The sequence below is a fragment of the Notamacropus eugenii genome, chromosome 7 (assembly GCF_028372415.1).
Source record: "Notamacropus eugenii isolate mMacEug1 chromosome 7, mMacEug1.pri_v2, whole genome shotgun sequence".
Classification (NCBI taxonomy): domain Eukaryota; kingdom Metazoa; phylum Chordata; class Mammalia; order Diprotodontia; family Macropodidae; genus Notamacropus; species Notamacropus eugenii.
Window position 1 is genome coordinate 97,762,257 of NC_092878.1, and position 27,190 is coordinate 97,789,446.

At 34.8% G+C, this 27,190-nt stretch overlaps 1 protein-coding gene across 4 annotated transcripts in view; it reads left to right on the forward strand.

The window, feature by feature from the left end:
* TENM3 (teneurin transmembrane protein 3) overlaps window positions 1-27,190 on the forward strand; it is a 3,393,579-nt gene that overhangs the window by 11,838 nt on the left and 3,354,551 nt on the right. Inside the window, exon 2 of one of the 4 annotated variants that reach the window (XM_072622672.1) lies at window positions 9,574-9,721. The exons of the other annotated variants lie outside the window; for them this stretch is intronic. The gene's annotated coding sequence lies outside the window, so the exon portion shown is untranslated. The remainder of the gene's footprint in view (window positions 1-9,573; window positions 9,722-27,190) is intronic. 4 annotated transcript variants of the gene reach the window in all.

Sequence of the window (27,190 nt, forward strand, 5' to 3'; positions counted from 1 at the left end):
ACAGAATAATGGCTTACAGCTCTTCTCTCCTTTCTGATAAGGAATGCCTTGACAGTATTTTAAGCTTTCTGATGAATGAACATCTGCGTTCTAGCTGGGACCTGCATACAACTGTGATGCTTGTAAAAGAGAATTTTCATTAGCACTTTGGCTGGTCACTGTCACTTTGCTCTCCCGTTCCAAATTCTTGTGTGAGTACCTCTATTCAACATGGAACGAGTTAACATCCTTACATGGCCATCCTGTCACCCGAAGCAGAAAAGGAATACCATACTTTCAACAAAAGAGTCAATGCCTTTCACCCCCTAGATTTACATTTGGCAGAATTACAGAATCTTGTAGTTGGAAGGAACCTCAGAAGAGTTAGAACAACCTCTTATGTATCGCTTGGGCAGCTAGGTAGTGCAGTGGATAGAGTGTCAGGCTTAGAGTAAGGAAGATTCATATTCCCAAGTTCAAATCTGGCCTCAGACATGTACTTGTGTGATCCAGGGAAAGTAATTTAATTCTATTTGCCTCAGTTTCCTCATCTGCAAAATGGGCTGGAAAAGGAAATGACAAATTACTTCAGTATATTTGTCAAGTAAAATCTAAATGGGCTCACAAAGTCAGACATGACTGAGAGACAATTCCTGTATCACTAATAATCAATCACCTAGTCTTCATGTGAAAAGGTACGGGAATCTATTACCTCCCACGGTGACTCACTCCACTTTGGGGTAACTTGTCCTACTCTCTTAGTCTCTAACACATACTTGTGGCAGGATTATTACATCGGATAATAGATTTGAAGATGAAAAGAACTTTAGAAATTGGGCCATCTTTGTTGCACAGTACTCTCTACATGCTCTTAAGTTCCAACTCAACTAGCTGCTTTAAGTTTTCCGAATTCAGCATTTTCTATCCTGTGTTCTTGCCAGATTGACTGCCACATCTATAACGTACCTCTTCTTTACCTCTGCCTCTTGGACCTCTGCCTCTTGGACTCCTTGGCTACCTTCTAGGTGCATCTCAGGGCCACTCTATAGTAAAACTTTGCTAATAACCATAACTGGCTACTTTACTTCCTTTACTTCCTTTAACTTTTTGGTAGCTTTTATATTTCCCTAATAGAATACAAATGTCTTCAATAATTATGTACATGAAAATCATTTAGCATTTATATGGCACTTTGAGGTTTACAAAGCACTTTATGAATATCTCAGTTTATCTTCACAGCAAACCTGTATATTGGTAGGTGCCAATATTAGCACCATTTTGCAGGTGAGGAAACAGGCAGAAAGAAGTTAAGTGATTTGGGAAAGGTCACACAGCTAAGTATCTGAGATAGAATTTGATCTTGCTGCCTCCTTATGAAAGAGAGGTGGATGAAAACTAGGACAAAATATATTGTCAAAGGTATATCCGATATTTTAATATCTAATATTTTTCTAATAGTACAATAAGAGTAAATATTATTTTGTCTAATATCTAATCTATATCTACTATTTTTTTCTTCTTAATTATTTTCATCTGTCACAAAATAGGGTCAAATTTGTAGGAGATTTGTAGTGATGGAGGTAAATAATAGGCAAGGTATCAACATAATTTACTATTTTTAAAAAATTAATCCTTGAAGTCAGGGTCTATTATGTTATTTTTCCCCCAGGTACCTATCAGAGTGCCTCCTTACCTTGCACATGTTTAATGAATCTTTCTTGAATTAAATTTAGTCCACTTCATTTTGCTCAGAAAACTTAGTTATTAAACATTTATAAAGTACCTCTGTATGTTCATCTTTCATTGCCAAAGAAGACCATGTCATCAGAGAAATAATGATGTGACTTGCACTTGACTTTGTTTTGAGTGAGGGAGGGCTGTTCAGGTCACCAGCCTCACTTCTCCTCCAGAGCCATCTGAATCCACTGACCAGATGTTCATCAGGATGACTGGAAATGACCCCGGATGAGGCAGTTGGGATTAAGTGACTTGCCCAAGGTCACACAGCTAGTGAGTGTCAAGTGTCTGAGAGGAGATTTGAACTCAGGTCCTCCTGACTCTTGCTCTATCCACTGCACCACTTAGCTGCCCCAATATGGTACCTACTATGTACCAGACACTCTGATAAAGAGAGGCAAAAGAAAGTTCTTGCTCCCAAGGAGCTCATAATCTAATGGAGGAGATAAGCAAAGAAATATGTGTCAACAAGCTGTATACAGCATAAATAGGGATAAGAATAGGAAAGCAATAGAGTTAAAAGAAGTTAGAAAAGGGTTCTTGTAAAAGATGAGATTTTAGTTGGAAAGTAAAGGAAGCTTGTGTAAAGGTGAGTAAAGATAGAATTCTAGGCATGGGAGGGCAGCCAGAGAAGATGCCTAGAGTGGAGGGGTGGAGTCTCTTACTCATGGAATAGCAAGAAGGTTAGTGACTGGGACAGAGTGTGTGGCAGGGAGTAAGGTATATGAAGGTTACAAAGATAGGACGGGGCTAGGTTATGAAAGACTTTAAATGTTAAGCAGAGCATTTTGCATTTTTTCTTGGAGGCAATAGGGTTAGCCACTGGAGTGAACTGATTCAGGGGAGGGGACAGAATACCATGATTGGATTGACTTTCTTGGAAAAATCACTTTGGTGGTTGAAGAGAAGATTGATTAGAATGAGGATAGACTTGAAGCAAGACTAGTGGTGGCAGTATCAGGGAAGAGGGGCACATTTGAGTTGTGCTGCAAAGATGAAATTCACAGGCCTTGGCAACAGATTGGGTATGGAGAGTAATAGTAAGGTATTGAAGACTGGAGATCAGCAGAGAGGTTGGGCAGGATAAGTAGATTTGAGAATTATTAGCATACAGATGACAATTAAATCTATGGAAGGAGATTAGATTACCAAGTGAAAGAGTATAGAAGAGAAGGTGACTCATGAGAGAAACTTATGGGGAATCTATGGTTAACAACCCTGATCTGGATAAGGAGTGGTCAGATAGGGACAACGCCAGGAGAAAGTGCTCCCCTGAAAACTTAGAAACAAGAGAATATTGGACAGAAGGTATTCAGCAATGTCACAAGCTGCAGGGAGTTCAAGGAGATTGAGGATCAAGAAATAGGCCATTGGATTTGGCAATTAGAGGTCACTGGCAACCTTGGAGAGAGCAGTTTCAGTGAAAGGATGAGGTCAGAAACCAGATTCTAAGGGTTAAGAAGACAGTGGGCAGAAAGAAAGAAGAGTGACCTATCACAAATGGCATTTTCAAGGATTTTAGCTCCAATGGGCAGAATACACACACACACACAGAGTGCATATATGCATATATTGATGTGTACACACATGTGTATATCTTTACATGCATGTATATGCACATGTGTATATCCACAGCTGTATACAAATGCACAGATGTGCCTATGTATACATGTGTATACAATGTGAAACACATTTGTATATATAGATGCATGCACACACTTGTATGCAAGTGAACTTATGTATGCACACATGTGTGTACATCTATATATACATGTGTAAATAAATGTGAGTGTATTACATGCATGTACATATATAGTGTACACACATGTGGATGTATGTGTGTATATATAAATATATGTGTATATGTGTGTATATGTGAGATAGTGGATTGAAAGACAAATGGGGCTTTTTTCAGTATGGGACAGATATGACTATGTTTGTAGACAGTAGAGAAAGAGCCCCTAGATAGGAAGAAATTGAAAATAAGTGATACAGTAGGGATGACAGAGGAGTCACTTTGTTGGATGAATAGGAGATCTGATAAGGAGAGGCAGAGGAGAAGTGAAAAGCCAATAGATTATAGTCAGCAAAACAAGTTCCAGAATTATTCTACATGGATATAGTACATTTTTGGGCGATGGCAAAATCAAGGGTATGAGCATCCTTGAGTGTAACTGAAGTTGGATGGTGGAGTACCTCTTGAGAAATGAATATGTTATGCAATTAGATGATTGTCGATATGTTGAAAACCCCAAGTATGAGGGCAGGACTTGGGAAAGAGACTCAAGGGATTAAACTAATTGAAGGAGGAAGGGGAGTTACCCAGAAATCTGTAGGTAACTATCAGGATTTTGTTTGGGTAGTTGATAAAAATTGCATGGACTTCAGAGGAGGAGAGGGTATTGAGCTCTATTAGAGGTATGGGAAGAACCTGAACGGCCAATGGGGAACAAAGAGTTTTTCAACTCCATGGCCTCAATCAGTGAGTTGAGAGAAATCAATGAATATACATCCAGAACAGAAAAGGGTAGCATCAGAAGGGAGCCAGGTTTCAATAATAACTAAAATATAAAAGGAGTGAGAAAAAAAAAGATTTAGGGTGAAGGGAAATTTGTTGTTTATGGAACAGGCATTCCAGAGGACACCATTGAAGGGTTGAGTCACATTTGGTGGAAATTTGGAGTGAAATCATTGAATGGGATGGGAATGAAGAATCAGTTGGTGGATAATAGGGAATATGGTGATCACCCCCTCTAGAAGGTTAGAATAAATGGGATATGTAAGGTGTGACCAGGTATGAGAATGCTCATCACTGAACCACTGAACCAGAGGAGTAGAAGTAATCACTCCTTTTCTCAGAGGAGATTGGACATGGAGCTGAAAAAAAAAAATCATGACAAGGAAGACACATCGTCAGGGGCTCAGTTTAGAGGACCTGTTTTAATGCTCCTTGGAAAAGTCAACAATCTTGGGGAAAATCATAGAGCAGGAGACAGAAGTCCAACATCATGGCCATTTTTTCCTTCTTCCCTCAAGGGATAATCGGAGCAGGAAATGGATGGCTTGAGATGAATGGAAAGGTTGTTCCTCCTTATATTTGAAAGTCAATCAACTAGCCTCTAGGATGATGTCCTCAGGGGACACAGAAAGCAAGAAATGGAAGGTGAATGGCCAGAGGAAAAATCTATGTGGGGAAACAGACCCCAAATGATGAAATGGTCCTTTTAGGTCATAGACTTAAAGGACTTCTGAGTGTAAATGTCATGTTTTATAGCAGTACTTATTAACTTGGGGAGATTTTATACACACATATGTATGTATGTATATATATATACACACGCATATATGTATACACACATACATGTGTATATGTCTATATTCATATAGGTGTATAGGTATATAAACATTTGTATATGTGTACATATACACACATATACACATACATACTACACACACCTATGTGGGTGGGTTGGATGTATTTGATATTTGTATTTCAATAGAATTGATTTCCTTTTAATCCTAAGTATTTTGTACATTGGAAAACATTCTGAGAAAGGTTTTACCACACTGCCAGAGGAGTTCAATGCACAAAAAATAAAGAATCTTGACAATATGAAGTTCATATATTTAGCAGGCCCCTTTTGAAAGACTACAGACCCTTGTTAAAAGGAGATCCACATCTTATGAGAGGATTGTTGTGTATTTGTCTTATCTAAAGAATAAACTTAGGATAAAGTAAGAAACGGAAGGAAAATGAGTACACTCACTAATTAGGTTCTGTAGGTTGTTCTATTATTAAAGATAATTATCTTTTAGTTTACTTATGACTTGCTCCTTTAATTATAGACATTAATAGATAAAAACATTGATTAAGGCTGTTGTAATGGTTTAAAATGGTGTCCAAGAGCTAGGACCGTGCCTGACACACAGTAGTTCCTTTATACGTGTTTGTTGAAATAATTTCATTAAGGTGGACAAGGTCACTTTGAATTAATAAGTTAATAAAATTGACATCAGATATAAGAATAGTGTTTATTCATTAAAATTCTCATTTTTCTGACTTTGAACAGTAGACCCTTTTGTCTTTTATTAGACTGAGCACATATACACATTGGTAACATATACAATTTGTGTGCATACTTACATATATATATATACATATATATATATATATGTTCAAATTTATTTTCAGTTTTCAACAATCGCTTCCATAAGTTTTAAATTTTATTTTCTCCCCCTCCCTCCCGATGATGGCATGTAATCTTATATGGGTTCTACACATGTATTCTTATTAAACATATTTTCACCCTAGTCATGTAGCATAGAAGAATGAAAATGAATGGGAAAAAAAGAGTAAAACTAAACAAAACCAAAAATAACACAAGAAAAAATAGTCTGCTTCATTCCGTGTTCTGACTCTGTAGTTTTTCCCAGGATGTGGATGGCATTTTGCATCATGAGTCCTTTGGAAATGTTTTAGGTCCTTGCCTTGCTGTGGAGGACTAAGTCCATCAAAAACAGTCCTCGCATACTGTGACTGTTACTGTGTATGATGTTCTCCTGGTTCTGCTCACTTCACTCAGCATCAGTTCATATAAATCTTTCCAGGTATTTCAGAAGTCCACGTATTTGTCATTTCTTATAGCGCAGTGGTATTCCACAATTTGCTCAGTCATTCCCCAATTGATGGACATTCCTTCGATTTTCAGTTCTTGGCCACCACAGAAAGAATTGCTATGAATACTTTTGTACATTTGGGTCCTTTTCACATTTTTTATGATTTCTTTGGGATACAACCCTAGAAGAGGTATTGATTGGTCAAAGGGTTTGCACTTTTTTATAGCTCTTTGAGCATAGTTCTAAATTCTGTGTGCATACTTACAGACATCTCTATTGTTCAGTCCTTTCAATCCTGTCCAACTCTTCATGACCCCATTTTGGATTTTCTTAGCAAAGATACTAGTGGTTTGTTCTCTAGTGTTTTCTTCTCTAGCTCATTTTACAGCTGAGGAACTTGAAGCAAACAGGACTAAGTGACCTGACTTAGGGCCTCACAGGTAGTGTCTGATATGTATGTATGTATGTTATTATTTGAACATTATGTTTATCTCTAGCAGAAGCAAAATTTGTACCTGACTCCAAATGCAGACCTTTTTATATTGTTCCATGTTTCTTCTCCTTTTTGCTTTCATACTTATTTCACTTAGTACTAGGATATTTTGACAATCTTTAAAATGCGATGATCCTTTTTTGTTGTTCTTTGATGAATGTTTAAGCCTTGGGTTACAATCTTAGTACTCAAAACACCCTTCCTACAATTACCCCCACCTCTCTAGAAAGCATTGCGTTTGAGATCATTTAAATTTATACTGAAAGCTTTCTCAAAAACGTCTTTCAAGGGGTTGACTCACAGATGAGGCAGCTGTAATTTTTAAAAATGAGCATCTTATTTAAGAAAAGAAACAGGAGTGCAACTCAAGATTTTATTTTTCAAATAAGATTCATTTGAATGAATCTGAGTGACCTCAATTGTTGCATTCACAAGTAAGTGAAATTGGTGATAAACTAGTATGTACTTTAATTGCTACAATTCAAGCATTTTATAATTATGATTATTGACCCATGGAAGCTATTCAGATTTCCATATGGATTAGCACTTTAATTCATGGTGCCCTTTAATAAATATGAGTTTTTCCTCTATGAAATTTTGTAATATTAGAGACAGAAGCAACATCAGTGCCCTGCAGTGCAACCTATAACTGAAAGAAATACCAATTAGCACATATCTGACAAGTGGGAATCCAGACTCCCAGGATGAGAAATCCACTGTCTTTCTTGTAAGGCAGCTTCATTCCACTTAGAAAGGCCTTTGTACTTCCTGGCATCAACCTAGATTTGTCCTTTTGCAATATCCAACTGTTGTTCTTGATCGTACCCCATGTAGCCAATAAGAACAAGGCTATTCCATTCTTCCCTGGGCAGCTCTTCAAATATGTGAAAATAACTGTCCCAATCCTTCCACATCTCTTTATCAAACTCAATATATCTAGTTTCTTTAAATGACAAGACGTGGACTCAAGGCTCTAGCATTTTGGTTGTACTTCTTTGGGTATTCCATTTTATCAACATCCTCCCTGAACTATTACACACAAAACTGACCACAGTTGTGCAGATGGGGTCTGACTGGAGCAGAGGACAGTGAGACTACAACTTCAGCTCTTGTAATTTATTTCAAAATTGATTTTGCTTTTCTACCTACTGTTCATGACATTGGTGAATCTATTTGAGCTAGCAATCCCCTAAAACACCCAGAGTTTTCTTCAGAAATAATTGCTTACTAACTTTTGCCATCTTATAACTAATGATTATTTGAACCAAAGAGGAGGACTTTCTTTTATTTTTCCTTATGAATTTCATTCATCTTATCAAGTTTTTAAAAAGTCACATGTTATAATCATCAGTGGTCTTTTGGGAACATAAAGATATTCAGATGCTCTTTTCCTGATCTTTTGAAAATCACAAGTTGTCATCAGCTCCTATAGGTCTTAGGATGTATTTTGTCACTCATCTGCTATGGACCTTTGGTCTAGCCTGAAGTTTAGAAATCTGAAGGCTATTTAGTTAGCCAATATAATGCTGCCACTAACCAAGTGGTCCCTAAATCCCTGACTTGAATCATTCTCACAAGGCACATAATTCTGTATTTTTCTTTCTGATGAGCTGTGGAAGAGAAGATTGGACAGAATTATCCCACAATTTCACAGCATTTCATTGAGAACCTGACTTTGCCACTAATCCAATATTTCAGTGTCTCTGTGATCTTATCAAAGTGGACAGTCTTAAAATGGGACAGATCACTACTTTTAATTTCTTATCCTCTCTGGCTCACTCATGTTTCCATATGAAGTCAATACAAGGGTTCATACATTTTCCCAAGGGACTTCCTTTATGTATCCTAATAGTAGTAGGTGCCATGATGTCCATGCATTTTCCATAATATCGATAAATGCTAGGTTCACCCAATCTTATACACACACACACAAACACACACACGCACATACACACACACCTTTGGTGACATATTTATACCATTTTTTTTGTACTACGTAGATTGCTGTGGCCTATTCTCACCATGAACCTTTTCATTATTCTTTCAGTAATTTGTCATTGTGATTCTTGAGACATAATTCATAGTCATTTAGCTTCATCAGTTGAATATTGGTGTTCAAAATGTGGGATTTTTTGCAATACTGGAAAGCATCTGAATGCAGCTTCAATACACAAGGCTAATATCATATAGGTTTTAGATGAGACAGAAAGAAGCACACTTCAATTTGACATTATTTAATCAATAGTCCCCAATAAAAAACAAGGTCTGGGCTAGGTATTGTGGTCATAAAGCCAAAAATATGACAGTAACTTTCCTCAAAAAGTTTACATTCTCTCTTCTTAATTTTATGTGCCATCTCTTAGTTGAAAGGTAGGATACTATACGTTAAGAGGTTGCATATGCTCTCATATGTAGTCATATTGATTGCTTTTTCTTACATGTTGGCTTATGGAATAAACAAAAAATGAAACAAAACTTTTAAGATAAAAAGGTAGATTTGTGTTTGAAGGAGAATTTGGTTGTTCAATTTATTACACAGTTTACAAAATTTAATTGTAGTTCACTCTCTCATTCTTGTTCAATTCTGAGCATAGCTCATTGTCCGTTTCCTGAATCCATCACAGAACCAGAGGTCTTCAACCCAACTTCTTAGTCTAGACAATAGATCTTTCTCATCCATTGTATTTTCCAGTGTAAATTGTTAGGCTAAAGTTTTTTTTTTAATTGTTGTGGATCTCAATTCATAGTGTCTGCAATGTTCTGGAGAACTTAACATGAAAAGATGTCATTTGCAAAGAGGAGAATATGAAAAAAGTCAACACTTCTACGTAATCTTTCTTCTGTTTGAGCTCTGGTGGATTCATCCTCTTTGACAGAATCATGGCAAATACTTTGGTAAGCATACATCTTTCCATTCTTCAACTTGCTTAAATTAGTAATCAGAGGATTAATCATATAACAAAATTTTCAGGTTGTTAAATCTTTCAAAGAACCATTTAAGATCTTATGTAAAGAGTAAGCACTTTGATGGAGGAAAGATTTTAAGGCTGTTTTCTCCTACCATGTCAAATGTCGCTAGTAATACTCTACTGACCAGAAACATAGTGGGATCTTGTAATCTAAATCTTTGAGTATACTTTGATGATAATGAAGTAGTCTACTATGGAATATGTGTTACAAAAGCCTACCTGCTATTCTGTCATATTTCTGTTGAGGAGTTCTTTAACATATGTGTGAATTATTCTTGTAAAGATTTCCTAGAGATTAAAAAGTAGGGATATGAGTTAGTGATTCATGATTTCTTTAGGTAACTTTTTCTTTGAGAATGATAATCTTAATTATTTGCACACCCCCACCTCACCCCCACCATATTTAGTTATTTTCTGCCCTTCAAGTACCTGAAGAATTAATCTCTTAATACCCTTTTTAAAAAAATCACACAGTCTCTAGCTCAGATCTTCTTTGTGTCAATTTGGTCTGACCCAACTTTCTTCTAACCCCATATATACTTTGTTTCATTTCTACTTTTGGGAATTTCAGCTATAGAGTTCAAATATAGTAGCCTCATTGTAAATTTTGAAGAAAAATGCTTGTTACAGAACTCTTCCATTTTTTACATTTTTATTGTCCACCTTCCTATTTCAACCTTAAATGCTGTTGGGGTGATCTGAATTAATTGTGCAGCATGCCAGATGTCCTTCACTCTCATTTTTATTCCCATGTTTCTTATTGTTTTATGAGATAACAATACTTATAACTATCCTCTATCCTCTTTAGTAAGAATTTAAATCAACACATATACTAAAGTTGTCTTTGGGTGTTATAGAGTTCTCCTTGATGTAAAGACCTGGTATTTACTGGCCATAGAGTTTCTTTTTTTTCCCTAAATTCTTTCATTCACTCTGTGGGAATCCATGGACATCAGTCTGTTAAACTAATATAGGAGGATGAGCGCACACACATACACCCCATGTCAATACCTATTCTTTCATTCATTTCTTCCTTTTTTCAAATTATTTGTTTAAATAGATAAGCCTGGAAGTTTTTAAAGTGGACCCTAAACATTTTAACTTCAATTATTCTATTATACCATGATCTTTTATCCTTGCACCACGAGTGAAGCAAAAATAGTTTTTTTGACAAGGATCTGGCCTTGGAATATGGTAATCTTGACTTGAAGTCTTGGGTGGTCTCAGCAGAGTCTTCCATTCTCACTGTGTTTTAGACAACTGTTTAAGACTGTTGGTTATAACAAAAGTGCTAAATTATTGAAAAAAGGGAAGTTCTTCATCCAGGAGCTTCATAAATAAATGAAATCACAAGTCTAGTCCTTCATCTTTACTTTCCAAAAAGTACTATTCCGATTCTGTATCATAGTTTGAAGATGACTTTTTACTTCTGATAGCTGTGCCAATAAAGTGTAGGTTCTGGAAAAATCTACCATATGGAAGAGTCTTCAAATATAATCCTGGTGGCAGACTATATATACTTATCAAGGACCACCCTAGCTAAGGGGAGAGAGTACTATCACCATTGGAATAGCCAAAGGTGGTTATTTTTTGAGCTCTTATAGCCCATTGCAAAAGCATATGTAAAATATAGTTTAACCCTGAGTGACATCTTTCTTCTACCACTGCAGTTACAATGTTATAGTAGTGAAAAGGAGAGAGAAGCTAGGAATCATACCATTTGTAGACAGTCTATAACCATCAAGTTAATTGTTAGTACTCTAATATGAAATACTTGTCCATTGACCATCAAGAAGATGGCAAGTGCTGGAAGAATTTAAATCATATCAATATTGGCATTCCTGACATTTTTGTTGTAAATGAAACTAAAATTTATAAGAAAGTTAAAGCTAAATGGAAGGATGACTTTAAAGTGTTTGGCTTTAAAAACCAGGAGAAATAATCAAGGCTATAACTACAAAGTTTTTTTCTTCTTCCCATGATAGTGTTTGTTATAGACTTCTATTGATTTCTTGAGTGATTCTGCAGGTAGAAATACCATCAGGTCCATTGGGAATTGAACTCATGATGTCTAAATGTAGAAATAGCTGTGTATTGTACCTTAGATATTTTTCAAAAATAAATACTTTTTGAAACGCAAAATTTTTTTTCAAAAAGGCCTACTCAGAACTTTGCATTGGCCTGAAATTTCTTGGGTATAATCTTAATCAACAAATGCATTTAATCCTTATTCAAAGAATGTTTTCTTTGTTGTCTAAGCAGCATTGATTTATCTGAATTGTTCCCCATGTGTGTTTTAATTTTTTTTGTAATAGCTTAGCATTGAACATCAAAACAGTTCTGTGTATTTTTAAGAGGAGTAGATGCTAAAAAGCAAGATTGATTAGAGGGTATGATTTGAAAGGGCCTATTAGGAATGGGTAGCAAGAGACCCACAGAGGGATTACCACAGTAGCCTAGAAAGAATATGTAGTTACAAACTATAACATGAATAGTGCCTGGAAATTTACCACTTTGGAAAAATTTGATCTGTAATCTGACTTGTGGTGCATCCTAATATTTCTCCCATTTTAAATTATCCTTGGAACAGGTAATAGGGAAAGCCTTTAAACCATTATTTACTATAAAGATAAATTATTTCTTAAGAACAGAAGATTAAAGGACAAAGCAGAGCAGATTTTGATAGGTATGGGAACAAGATGATTGACACGAAGTGCACATTGTTTTAATGGATTCTGTGGAGACCTGGAAGAGAAGGGATAATTTGATAGATTTGTAAATCACCTGAACACTCCCTCCTTGCTGTCTTCTTCTTGTTCAGTCATTTTTCAGTCACATCTGACAATTCATGATCTTATTTGGAGTTTTGCTGGCAAAGATACTAGTTACTTGTCATTCTCCTCTGCAGCTCATTTTATAGAAGAGGAGACTGAGGCAAACAGTGACTTGGCCAGGGTCACACAGCTATTAAGTATCTGAGGCCAGGTTTGAGCTCCAAAAGATGAGTCTTCCTTTCTCCAGGCCTGGCACACTATCCATTGTACCACTTAGCTGCGCCCTTCTTTCTCTTAGAATCTCTCTAGCTTTAAGATGCAATTGAGTTACTATCAATAGATAGACATGAAGCCTCTCCTCAACAAAAGGTGCCAGTGCCCTCTCCCATACATGGCACCTTGCATTTACTACTGTCTGTGTGTATAATGTAATTATATATATATATATATAAAATGTATTATAATAATATAATGACTTTACATTCTAAATGCATTGTAAATATGAATGCTTGATTCCTTGTACATGGATCTCCAGAATTTAGCCTGATGTTGTCACATATTGAATAATGTATGCTTATTGATCAATTGATTGAATACTGATGGTAATTAAACGTACACAAGCAATCTTACTATTTTAGTATAAGCATAGTATAGTCAATAGCATGCCAGACTTGAAATCAGGGAAACCTTGGTTTAAATTCTACCACTGATATTAGCTTTGTGTCCAGAGGCAAGTCCCTCAACCTCTATGAATACATTTCTTATTCTAAATAAATGGAGATAATTATAGCTAGCTCCTCACTAGCAGGATTATTATGAATGAAATATATACATATATATACACATATATATTTAATTAATTTCTATAAATTTATTTTGCATATATGTTCAAGTGCTGTAAAAAGTCAACTCTTATTGTTAGTGTGGAATTGCTGCCAAAGTTTAAAAAAAAATACTTTGTGTTTTTCAATTGAATTTATGTGGAAGGAAGATAGGACAGTATGTATCAAATCCTTGACAGTGCCCACAATCCATGGGAGACAGTTTGAATGTCATATTCTTAGAGAAACATTGTAGAGTATTCAATAAACTTGAAAATATGTCATAATTAGTAAAGAATTCTCTATTTGATTAAAAACTGTTGGGCAAAATGGAAAGCAGACAAACAGAAATTAGGCTTAGACAAATATTTTATACTATGTTCTACAATAAATTCCAAATGAATTTATGAACTCCATATTGAACATCATACCATAATAAAATTACAAGAGAAATTCATTATCTACCTTTCAAATCTGTGGGTATTGGATAAATTCTTAGCTAAAGGGAAAAAAGGGGTATAGAAACAGTCACAAGAAATGAAATATAAAATTTTAATTAAATAAAAATTAAACAGAATTCATTAAATTAAAATTAAATAAAATTGAAAATCTTATGCAGAGACAAAATTAAAAAATGTAAATAAGGGAAGCAGTTGATGGGAGAAACTTTCAAGCAAACTCCATAATAAAAGTTTGGAATCTAAAATATAAAAGCAAATAAAATAACTCTGAGACCAAAGATGTTACCCAACAGATATGTGATCAAAGTAGATTAACAAGTAGTTCTCAAAAATATCGCAGACATACTTCGAATGAACCAAATTACTAATAGAGAAATGCAAAACTAAACAACCCTGAGGTTTTACCTTACATTAAACAAATTGGCAAAGATGACAAAAGCAGGGGACAGTCATTGTTGGAGTGGCTTTAATGTCAGTGTTTGGAAGAGTTATGGAAATAATAGACATACTGGTGCACTTCTGCAGGAGCTGTGAACTGGTGCAATGTTTTGGAAAGCTGTTTGGAATAATGTGACTGAAATGCTGATACCCTTTGACCCAGAGATTCCACTGTTAGGTATATAACTCAAGAATATTGAGAAAAAGAAAGGGTACCTATATGCCAGGTTTTATAATAGTTCTTTTTGTGATAGAAAAAAATTGGGAATTGATAGGAAAGATGTGAATGGGCATTCAGTTGGGAAATGGATAAACAAACTGTGGTACAAGAATGTAATAGAATGTACTTTTTCTGCATGATAAAAAATGTTGAACATAACATATGCAGAGAAGTAAGAAAAGACTTATATGAACTGATACAGTCTAAGCAAAGCCAAAACAAAACAAAAAACATATAGTTGAAACACATACCATTGTAAATGGAAGGAATAATAACCACAATACAATCTAAACTGAATTTTGGAAAATTTTAAAGAAAAAAAAGCTTATCTCCAGAGAAGAGATATGAACAACTACTTTCCCATATTCTTTTGTATGACTGTAGAATATTCTAATGTCATTATCATTTTTTCAATGTGTAGATTCATTTTGTTAAATTTATTTTTAAATTTCCTTTTATTTATTTATTCTGATCTTTCTTTAATGGGAAGGCTCTCTGGGAAGGTGGACAGGGATCCAGCTTATCAGCTGAAATCTAGGAGATGTAAAGCAAATGCCATTCATATCCATAGCATTTTACAAAATGAGCTACCCTTGAAAAAAGACAATAAAAAGATAACATTGTAGAATCATAGAATAACAAACCTGCCATGTATTTTAGAGATCAAAAAAAGAAACAGGCCTATTTCAGGTCAAACCAGGCAAACGTTATATCCTAAAACTCAAGATTAGAGAAAAAGTCTGTGTTATGAAGAATTTTAAAGAGGTTGAAGAATACAAAGAAGGAACAATGTTATTATTTAATTCTGGCCATATAGATGTGATTTCTATCCTAGTTGGTAGCTTTTATACAGTGGTGGAAGGAAGAAATTAAGATTAAAGACAATGCAACTGAGGACAGTGTTGTTGGTCACTGGGTTGGCCTGAATTAAAGTTTGCATTGAAAACTTGACTGATTATATCCCAATTCCTTAGAATGTAAAGTTTAAAGATTGTAATTTTGAGTTAGGCCATTTTTTCTTTGAAGAATACATTTTGAACTAATTTACATGAACCATTTTTTTCCACGAGAAATTCATTGTATAGTGCATACGAGCTCTTTAACATAATTTTCAAAGTTTTATTGAAAATAAGACTATTAAAAAAAAAGAAAATGAGATTATTTTTGCCCAATTTGTAAATGATAGTTTATGTGAAGGTCAGCTGTAAAATCTTTTGTTATATGTTGTGTTAATTAGAGTTTTAATTATTTTATAATCAAATATATTTCTAGTTAAAAAGCTAAGTAATTCCTAACGGAATTCAAGTATTTTAGGAGCATTTTGTTTTGTTTTGTTTTGTTTTCCTGGGATTTTAGTTGGTTTGTTTGTTTTTTGATCTAGGCCTATGATTTCATTCATCTGAGAGCCCCCTCTACCAACTTATACTTGCAACCTCCTTGCAATTTTTAGTCATACAATGTTGTCTGGCAGATGGTGAGTTAAGTCCCTTGCCTATCAACACACAGTGTCAACTCTCTTTTTTTGTGTTATATTCAAATAATTAGCTTCTTCATTCTAAAAGAAATCTTAACACACATATTTATGTTTTCCTTGCAACCTCTTCTTTCATTTTTTACTATTGTCATATTAAATAAAAGCTATAGAATAAGAAAACAGACAATATTTCTTATGGATTTCCCCCTAAATTAAATTGTTTCTTTTTGTTTTGCTTGGTAAAGCATTTTAAAGGATATTTTGGCTAACAAAATATTACCACCAAAATTTTTTTTTCCTTTATCTTGCATCCTACTGAAGACATTCTTTTCTTTTTCTTACTATATGTTTATAGAACTTAAACAATCTAAGTCATTTGCTATGGAAATTTTCTGTACCAAGTAACTTTTACTAAATTAAAGACTTCTTATCATCAATAATCATTTTGTACCCAGTCATATATCTTACCCCATAGTTTAATTATTGTATTAAGGGACTTGACTGTGGGGAATTCTCTTTAGCAGACTTCTTGCTTTGGTTGAATTTCTGCAACTGAATGACCCAAATACTTAATATCTCCTTTAAAAAATATCCATAATAGGCAGAGGCACGATGGCAAAGTAAAATCAAAGACTCACCTGAACTCTTTCACAAATTCCACCAAATACCTGTAAATAATGACTCTAAACAAATTCTGAAGTGGGAGAATGCACAAAAAGACTGAGGGAAGTAATTTTCCTGTCCAAGAAAACTTAGAAAGCCAAAAGAAAAGGTCTTTTGAACCAGGGAAAGAGAAGAGCACAGTCCAGCACAGACCATGTCAGCACATCCCCATCCCCAGATGGTTAGGGGGTCAAAGAAATGGTCACAAGGAAATTACAGGGGGCCTCTTTGCTAGTACTGGGAGTAAGACTCTGCTGCTTTGCCCATGCTGGCATCCAGATTTCACTTGTCATTGGCAGTCCCAGGGCAAGGAGGAGCACTAACACACCAGAGCTTGTAGCCACAGTGGAATGGGGACCCTCCTCACAGTTCCAGGCAAAATAGAGTACTTATGGTCACTCACAGATCAGAGCACAGGCCAAGACAGGAGTAAACACTTCTCCTGGGATCATAACACCGTAGAAGAACTGAAAACTTGCAGGTCTGTAGAAGTAGCTCTGAAAACAGCTTCATAAAACCCCTGAAGTTTGGGACAGTCCACTCTCTACCCTGGAAACAGAACCCTTAAAAGTCAAATAATATTCTAGGAACATGAACAAACAGCAGAATAAAATTCTGACCTTAAAAAGTTGCAAGGAAGATCAAAACACATACTCAAAGTAATGTAATAAAGTCAGAACTCCTACATCCAAAAGCCTCTATATGACTTGGTTTCAGGCCGTGGAAGAGCTCAAAAAGGATTTTGAAAATCAAATACGAGAAGTATAGCAAAAATTGGGAAGAGACATGAGAGTGATGCAAGAAAATCATTAAAACATGTCAACAAGAGTTTAGTAAAGAAAACACACAAAAAATACTGAAAAAATAACATATTAATAAACAGACTAGGCCAAATGATAAAAGAGGTCCAAAAAACCAAATAAGGCGAAGACACCTTAAAAAAGCAGAACTTCCTTTAAAAACCTAGCAATACCACTTCTAGGGTTGTATCCCAAAGAAATCATTAAAATGGGTATAGGACCCACATGTACAAAAATATTTTTAGCATCTCTTTTTGTGGTATCTGAGAACTGGAAATTTAAGGGGTGACCAACAATTAGGGAATGACTGAATGTAATGGAATACTATTGTGCTGTAAGAAATAATGATCAAGGAAACTTCAGAAAAAACTGGAAAGACATATATGAACTGATGCTGATTGACATGAGCAGAACGAGAAGAGCATTGTACACAGTTATAGGCACATGGTTCAATGACCGACTTTGTTAGACTTAGCACTTTTCAACAAGACAAGGTTCTAAGACAGCTCCAAAAGGCTCATAGTGGAAAACGCTATCCACATCTAAAGAATTATGCAGGCTGAATGCAGATCAAAGCATGCTATTCTCTCTCTCTCTCTCTCTCTCTCTCTCTCTCTCTCTCTCTCTCTCTCTCTCTCTCTGTCTCTCTCTCTCTATCTGTATTGTTTTGTTTTATTTTTTCTTTCTAATGGTTCATCCCATTGGTTCTAATTCTTCTTTATAATATGACTAATGTGAAAATACGATTAATAGGAATGTAGAGCCTATATCAGATTGCATCCTATCTTGGGGAAGGAGGTGGAGAATATTTAAAACTCAAAAGCTTGTGGAACTGAATGTTGCAAACAAAAGTAAATTAATTTATTAAAAAACAATAAAGAAGAAAAAGCAGAACTGGCCAGATGAAAAAACAGGCACAAAAATTTGCTGAAAATGGGATACCAAAGCTCACTGAAGAAAATAATTCCTTAAAAATTAGAATAGTTTAATTGTAAAATAATGACTTCATAAGAAATCATGAAAAAATAAAACAACCTATAGAATGAAAAAATAGAATGCAGTGTGAAATATCTTATTGGAAAAATAATGGTCCTAAAAATTTAGAAGAGATAATTTAAAAATTATTGGGCTACCTGAAAGCCATGATTTATAAAAAAGAGCCTAGACATCATCTTTCAAGGAATTATCAAAGAAAACTGCCATGATATTCTCGAACCAGAAGGTAAAATAGAAATTGAAAGGATCCATAGATCACTTCTTGAAAGAGATGCCAAAATGAAAATTCTCAGGAATATTATAACCAAATTCCAGAGCTTCTAAATAAAGGAAAAAAAAAATATTGCAAGCAGCCAGAAAGAAACAGTTTAAGTACCATGGAACTGCAGTCACAAAATTTAGTGCTTCTACATTAAAGGATCTGAGAGACTAGAATATTTTATTCTGGAAAGCAAAGGAACTAGAATTACAACCAAGAATAAACTGCCCAGCACAGCTAAGTATAGTTCTGCAGGGGAAGAAGTAGACTTTCATTGAAACGTAGGACTTTTGAACATTCTTGATTAAAAAAACCAGAGATTTGAGTAGAAAATTTGATTTTCAGATACAAGATTCAAGAGAGGCATAGAAAGGTAAATAGGAAAAGGAAATCATAAAGGACTTAATAAGGTTAAATTGTTTATATTTTTAGATGGGAAGATGATACTTGTAGCTCAAAGATGGAAGGAGTGTGTGTATATCATGTATAGACAGAGGGAATAGAGAGGAGTTGAATATGAAGGAATAAATTAAATAAAATTTAGAGGTGAGAGAAGAATATACTGGGAGAAAGGAAGAGGCCAAATGGGGTAAATTATCTCCCATAAAAGAGGCAAGGAAAAGCTTTAACCATGGAAAGGAGGTTGGGGAAGATGAGGGAGAGTGAAAGAACCTTTCTTTCATCAGAATTGTCTCAAAGAAGGAATAATATATACACTCAATTGGGTATAAAAATCTGTCTTAACCTACAGGAAAGTAGGATGAGAAGGGGATAAGAGAAGGTGGTGGTGATAAAAGGGAGGGCAGACTGGGGGAGGAAGTATTCAGGAGCAAAACAGTTTTGAGGAGGGACAGGGTGAAAAGAGAGAATATAGAAGAAATGGGATGGGGGAATAGTATGGAAGAAAATAAAGTTAGCAATAATAACTGTGAAAAAAAATTTAAACAAGTTTCTTTGATAATGGCCTCATTTCTTTTCTTCTACTTATAAAAATGGAAATAGACCTGCAGTTTATAAATTGGAGAAAAGCTAAACAAAGCATAGTCCATGAACATAGTAGCAAGTTAATACATTGTAATAACATGAAGAATTCTGAGAAACATAGGAAGATACATGAGCAGATGTAGAGTATAGCCACTGAAATCAGAAAAAATGTCAGTGCAGCAATGTAAAACAAAGCAATAAAATATATATAAATATATATTTTCATTGTTTGTTTCCTATAAAAGAAATACAATGATTGACAGTAGACATGCAAACCCTTAAAGGCCTTATTTCTTATACATGTAGGGAACTGAGTCAAATTTATAGAAATATGAGCCACTCCCCGATCGATTGAGAATAATCAAAGTTATGAACAGTTTTCAGATGAGGTAATCAAAGCTAGCTATAGTCTAATTCACTACTAAATTGGAGAAATGTAAGTTAAAACAATTCTGAGGTACTGGCTAATAGGAAAGAAAAAGAAAATGACAAATGTTGAAGGGAATGTGGGAAAAATGAAACATTAATGCAGTATTGGTAGAGGGGTGGACTGATTCAGCCATTTTGTAGCAGCAGACCCAAAGTAGGTGATACCACCCTCTGGGGACACTCGAATGATTCTGGGGGAAGGTAGTAGCCTCAGATGGAAATGGTGTCATTGAATAAAAATAAAGTGGTGATGGAAGCATAAAAAAAGAAGAGGAGAACATTTTGAAGAAGCGATTTGTTCATGTTTCATCTCTTGTGTAACAGAGTTGAAGTCATAGGGATTACATTATTTTCAAATAAACACATAAAATGCAAGTTATGACCAATCAGTGGTCAAGTCAGCCGATAGGTCTTAACCAGCAAATATTGGCAGGAGAGTATGTTGCTGTTTTGTGGGGACATCCAGAATGCATACTATATGGTCATGTCACACAATATTGCATCATCAAATTTTCAGTATAGGAAAACTAAAAATTTACAATTAATTATTAAATTTAAGATTCATCATTAAACAATACATTTTTAAATGGTGCAAATTAAATAAAAGCGTTAAGAAAGTAGATTTCCAGTGGGTTGTTGAGTAATTTTTCTTTTCTTTGAAAAGGAGGTGGTAGGCCAAATGTGATGAACCTCAACTGTAGAGTAATTTGAAATGCCCAAATTAGTATTAGACCATGCATACCCTTTGACTTAGGAATACCAGTACTAGAACTATATCCCAAAAGACAGAAAAAAGGAAAAGACTCTATATGTACCTAAATATTTACAGCAGCTCTTTTCTAGGGGCAAAGAATTGGAAATGGAGGGGATGCCCGTCAATCAGGGAATGGCTGAACAAATTGTGGCATGTGATTATGATGGAATACTACTGTGCTATGAGAAAAGATGAGGGAATGCTCTCAGAAAAACCGGAAAAGACTTAGATGAGATGATGCAAAGTGAAATGTACTGTGTACTAAGAAACAGCCATATTGTAATATGATCACCCATGAATGACTTAGCTATTCTCAGCAATACAATGATTCAAGATAACTGAATGACTTGTAGTAAAAAGTGCTATCTATCCATCTCTAGAGAAAGTCCATCTCTAGAGAAAGAACTGATGATGTCTTAATACAGATTGAAATATAGTTGGTTTTTAAAAAATTTTCTTTATTTTTCTTTAGGTTTTTGCTTTATCTATGTTTTCTTTCACAGCATCATTATCATGGGAATGTTTTGCTTGACTACACATGTATAACCTGTATCAAATTTCTTGCCTTCTTAATGAGGAGGGATGGGGAGGGAGGAAGGAAGATGATTTGGAACTCAATGAATTAAATTCAATTAAAAATGAATGTTAAAAGCAGGTTTTACATGTAACTGAGGAAAAATAAAATACTAAATGAAAAAAATATAATAAAGGTCTACAAGGTAGAGTACTTTGAGGTTTATGTTCCTTAGGTTTGGATATTTCAAAATTACTCATTTTTATTAAAACTGTTCCTCTTGTACATAATATCAGCATTAATATCTTTATACCTAAAATGCTTTTTTCACTTATATGATAGCTACCTTACTTTGTTGGTGTGTTAAGTATATTGGGAGAAATCTCAGTATTCTGTTATTTGAGACATTATTATATTTACTCTATCCCATTTGTGTAATGCCAAATTTATTGGCTTACCCTAATTTAGTGTTCAGATTTTTATCCTTTTTCTAGCTTTACATAGTTTCTGATTCTAAACTGTCTCTTTTGATTACCTGGAAGTGGATTTCAAATGATCCAGTAAGTATATTTTTACTTTAATAAGGATATTATTACTTTCAGATGGAACCCACCCCACCCTCCACCCTCATAATTCTGCTCTGTTTCCTATCCACTCCCTCTATCTTTCCCTCTTCTCATAAGCCATGAAATGGAGCTTAAAAAACTAATATAATTCCTATATTCCATCTTTAATGATAATTTTTAAAACATAATTCACAAATTTTAACACTGCAAAAAATTATGGCATGCAGAATAGGATGAAAGATAGGCCTGGTGAATTAAATAGAAATAGTAATATTACACATGCTTTTATTTTGGACCACTGATACATTAGTATCTCCTTGAAGCATCAGAAACAATTGAGGAGTCAGAAGTCAGGGTTTGAATTTTATAAAAAGTGCTTATGAAAGTAGTGAAACATAATGTAAAGAGTACTTGATTTGGAGTCAAGAGAACTGCACTGGCATTGTCTGTCTCATAATTCCTACTTGTATGTTTACATTCCTTAAATGTAAAATGGGGACAATTATATATTTCCCATTTCATAGTATGATCGTGAAGAAAGTATTTAGTATGTATAAGTTAACGGGATATATTAGATGCTATAAACAAGACTCAGCCTGGAATAAATAGTAAATGGTTTTTTCTGAGAAAGGATGATCTGAGCTCCAACCTTGCCTCTGATATTTACTGGCTATGGAAGATTCATGGCAAGTCACTTCACCTGTCAGTGTCCTATAACTGCAATCAACTCTATAACTCTCTTGGAGTGTAACTTTTAGTCAAGTCAACACACATTTTATTAAGTACCCACTATGCGTCAGGAAGTAGACTAAGCACTGGGGATGAAAAGAAAGGAAAAACCAGCCCCTTCCATCAAACAACTTACAATCAAATGGGGAGACAATATGAAAAAAACCCAGCAAAATATGACTGTGAAGACAACACACACATATCAGTATCAAAGGGAAGGCACAAGGATTACTGGATATCAGAAAAGGCTTTTGGCCAAACACGACATTTTAACTGAGACTTGAAGAAGATGGAGTGCCTTGTGTGAAGACTAGCATAGAGACCTCTTGTCATTGGCACATAAAGTAAATAGAGGGGAAGCAAGTGTAAGAAAATCAGAATGGGTTGAGTTGAACAGTTCATGAATGACTTTACAATCTAGGTTTTTCTATTTCTTCCAGAGATGATAGGGAACTGCTAGAGTTTACTAGAGGGGGTGAAGATGGCACGATCAGACCTAAGATTCAGGAAGATCACTTTGACAAGAGAGTTAAAGATTAGATAGAGTGTAAAGAAACTTTAGGCAGGGAGACCTACCAGCAGGCATTTGCAGTAGTCCAGAAAAGAAGTGATGAGCACTTGTATCAGGGTGTGTAGCAACGCCAGAGCAAAGAAACAGAGAGAGAGAGAGAGAGAGAGAGAGAGAGAGAGAGAGAGAGAGAGAGAGAGAGAGAGAGAGATAATGATGAAGGTACAATTGACAAGTAGAATTAATGAATTAGGACTCTATGAGAATGGTGGTATCCTTGTAATGGGAAAGTTAGTATTTAGAAGGAAAGATGAGTTTATTTTAGGCATATTGAATTTAAGATATTTATGGAACATTTAGCTTAATATCTCCAGTAGGCAGTTGGTTATGGAAGACTGATGGTCAGGGGAGAAGTAAGGACTGGATGAATTGATCTTGTTATGTGAATCTAATCGAATCCTTAAGAGCTAATAAGATGGCAACAGTGAAATGATACAGAAGAGAAAAATCCCTAGGATAAAGCTTTGGGGCACACTGTAAGTTGATGGGCACAGCTTGGATAAAGATTCAACAAAGAGCCTGAGAAGCAGCATTCAGAAATGTAAGAAAAGAAGAAAAGGAGAAAAGTCTCATGGAAACCTAAAGATAAGTGTATGAAGAGTAACAGTGTCAGAGACTGAGGAGAAGTCAAGAAGGAAAAGGATTGAGAAAAGGAGTTTTCTCATAGATTTTCAAATTAAGAGATCACTGATAAATTTGGAGATAAAAACATCAGTTGAATGATGAGCTTGGAAGCCAGACCAGTGTGAGTTAAAATAAGGAAAGTAAAGGAAATGGAGAAAGTGATTGTTGATGGCTTTTCCAAGTAATTTAGCTATAAAATAGAGAAGAAGGCTATTATAGATGAATGGTTTAGTTGTTTGCCTGTTTTTAAGATGGAAAAGATATGCACATGTTTGTAGTCAGTAGAGGAGAAACCATTAGACTGAGCGAGGATGATAAAGGAGAAATCTTCTGGAGAAGATAGGATGAAATGAGATTACTTGTATGTGTAGAGTTTTGCCTTGGGAAAGAGAAGGGTCATCTCTCTCTGAAATAAGTGAAGAAAAGGAGGAAAGAGAGGAGCAAGTCACCTGAGTGATGGGAGATGAAGAGGAGGGGTAAAGAGAGAGTTCTTGGCAAGTATCCTGAATTTTTTCATTGAAATGTGAGGAGAGCTGTCTTTGCCAAAGGAGTTTCCTCACTCAGAGATCCCTGTGCCCATGAATAAATGAATGAAAAAGCAAAACCATTATTAAAGGTTTACTATGTGTCAGGTACTGTTAAATAAGCATTGGAGATAAAAATACAAAGAATCATGATAATCCTTACTTTCAAGAGAAGCTAACATTCTAGAAGCCAGCACATATGGGGAAGTGGTGACCAGGAGAAAATATCAAACAAATTAAGATAAATAAATTTCTTATTAAAAATAAGAAAAGGAGAGGGAATGGTGATCAGAAGCATAGTGAAACTGATTGGCATGATCTTTCTAGGAATCATAGCATTGATTTGATTACCAGGCCTGAAACAGCCCTCACACATATAAAAGGGGAGGAAGGGAGGGAGGAAAAGAAGGGTAATATTTCTTTCTCCAATTCATTTCACAGATGAAGAACTAAGGCAGACAGGATTAAGTGACATATCCAGGGTCATACAACTAGTAAATGTCTGAGGCCAGATTTGAACTCAGAAAGTCTTCTTGATTCAAGGTTTGTCACTATCCACTGTGTTACCTAGGAACCCTTCTATGTATAGTACTGTCCTTTAAAAGCTACGTATTGTATGGTGTTGGGTTTTTATTTTCATTGTTATTGTTTTGTTTTGTCTTTTGGTACTTCCCATATATAACAAGGATCTTATGAACATTTTGGTCATTAAAAAAATTGAAATAATCTCTTGGAATGGCCCTGTGCATACGACAAAAAATTCTGCATTCCTAAAAATACTTTAAGCAATGAACATTGCTTAATGACATGTCATTCTTTAGACTACATGGCATTTGGAACACTCAAATATCTTTCTTTAGATATCTTATCCTTTTGTAATTTAATAACCTACAACCCAATGAATCAACTTCCATCTTTCCAACAAAAAATTTGAAAAAATTTTAATGTTTTTATCACACTAGTTGTCATAATAATGCCATGTCTTTAGCGTCATGAAATGTTTTGCCTTCATGATGCAGAAAACAGAAGTGTTCTGTAATCAAATATTGTATCTGTTTATTTTCTACAAAAGCTAAAGTGTGTTCTTCAAAGATCACAGATTTTTGAAAAAATGGTTAGTTTTTACTCAAACATAAAACAGAATTATTGTATTAATTTCCTCATGAAATTAATTGGGGCAATCAGTCTGTATTTTCTTTTAGCACAATACATTAATCTTGTTATATTTACAGCTTTCCTGGTATCTAGAAAGAACTTTTAGTTAGATGTGTAGCCATTTTTTTAACCTGTGGAAAAAGGAAACAAAGATAATCTAAACCTCTCATTTCAGTCAGTGTTATCTGTTATTTAATTGATAAATACTTATTGGATGGTATTGTGATATTTTATATCTAAAAACCTTCATCAAGTAGAAATCATGTTCTGGGTGATAGGATATTGCCATTTCTCTTCACTCAGTTTATTCTTTTTAAAATAACTAAAAAAAAAAAAAAAAAAAAAGGATTGCTTCCCTTCCCTGCCCTCACCACCAAATAGTAATAGATTTGGAATTGGAAGACTTGCATTGGACTCCCAGCTCTGATATGACCTTGGGGAGAAGTCAAACAGACACATAAGCCCTCTGTTATTGAATTCCCCTGTTCTGTAACATAAAGTTTTTTGGATTAAATGATCTCTAACTTGTCATTTAACTATGATCATATGATTAACCAATTAGAATTACATCTTTTTAATATCTATTTTATAACAGACTAAAGATGTGCAAAGATTGATTTTTGAATGAAGTAAGCCAAAGTCTTTCCCAAAGCAAAACAGCGTATTGTATAAATCATTCACAGGGTAAAATTCATCACCTGAATCGTCATAACCTTATTCCATATGAATTTAAAAACAACCACTATGAATTAGGGGACTTTAAAATAGGTAAAGCTCTCCTAAAGATAATCCTTTACAAGAAAACAGAAGTATTTGAAGTTATTTAAAAAGGAATAAGGGGATCTAGGATGCTAAATAAATCAAGAAAAACAATATATAAAGGCAGCTATTTTAGCAGGTGTATTTCCTTCCAGAGAAGCATATATCTTCTGACTTTTAGCTAAAAATGAAAAATAAAAACAAAACCTTATTACTTTGGGAAAGGAACAAATAAATAGCAGGTCTCTCTCATGACATAAATAATACTTCACTGAACCCAAAAATGGTGCTAGAAGTCGGATAATTGGTATTCTAGACCAAACTCCTCTATGCAGTACTTTTGGTCTACTTCGGAAGTGGTTTCAGGCCATTAGAGTCAGTCCCATGTAATGAGCATTTTCAGCAGAGATCTTCATGAGAATGCCTTAACACCATAAATTGACTCTAACAGTGGGAATTTCTGGTCACTGCAAACTTTTTGATTATCATACTATGATAGGTCATCCCCTGCTTCTAACCCTTCAGAATCTTAACAAAAGTTAGCATATAAGTAAACAGGTCATTGCAAAGGATTACATTCTTAGCCCTATGTGATCACCATCAAAAAGCTGAGATTATTCAAAAATCGTTTTTGCCTATAGAGATAGAAAAGGGAAGATTTCTGCTTTCCTCTTATAGGCCTGAGCCATGTTGTTGATGTTCATCAAAGTGAACAGTTAATTCTCAATAAGTGGGCATCTCCTGAAAGTTAGAAGGCTTTAGATAAATCATCTGGGAACAAACAGGCATAATTTTATTATCTTAGATGCCTTTGATAACACTCGGTAGATATAATCATATATGTTTGACCAAGCTTTTTTATTGTTTTTAATGATTATAGAGA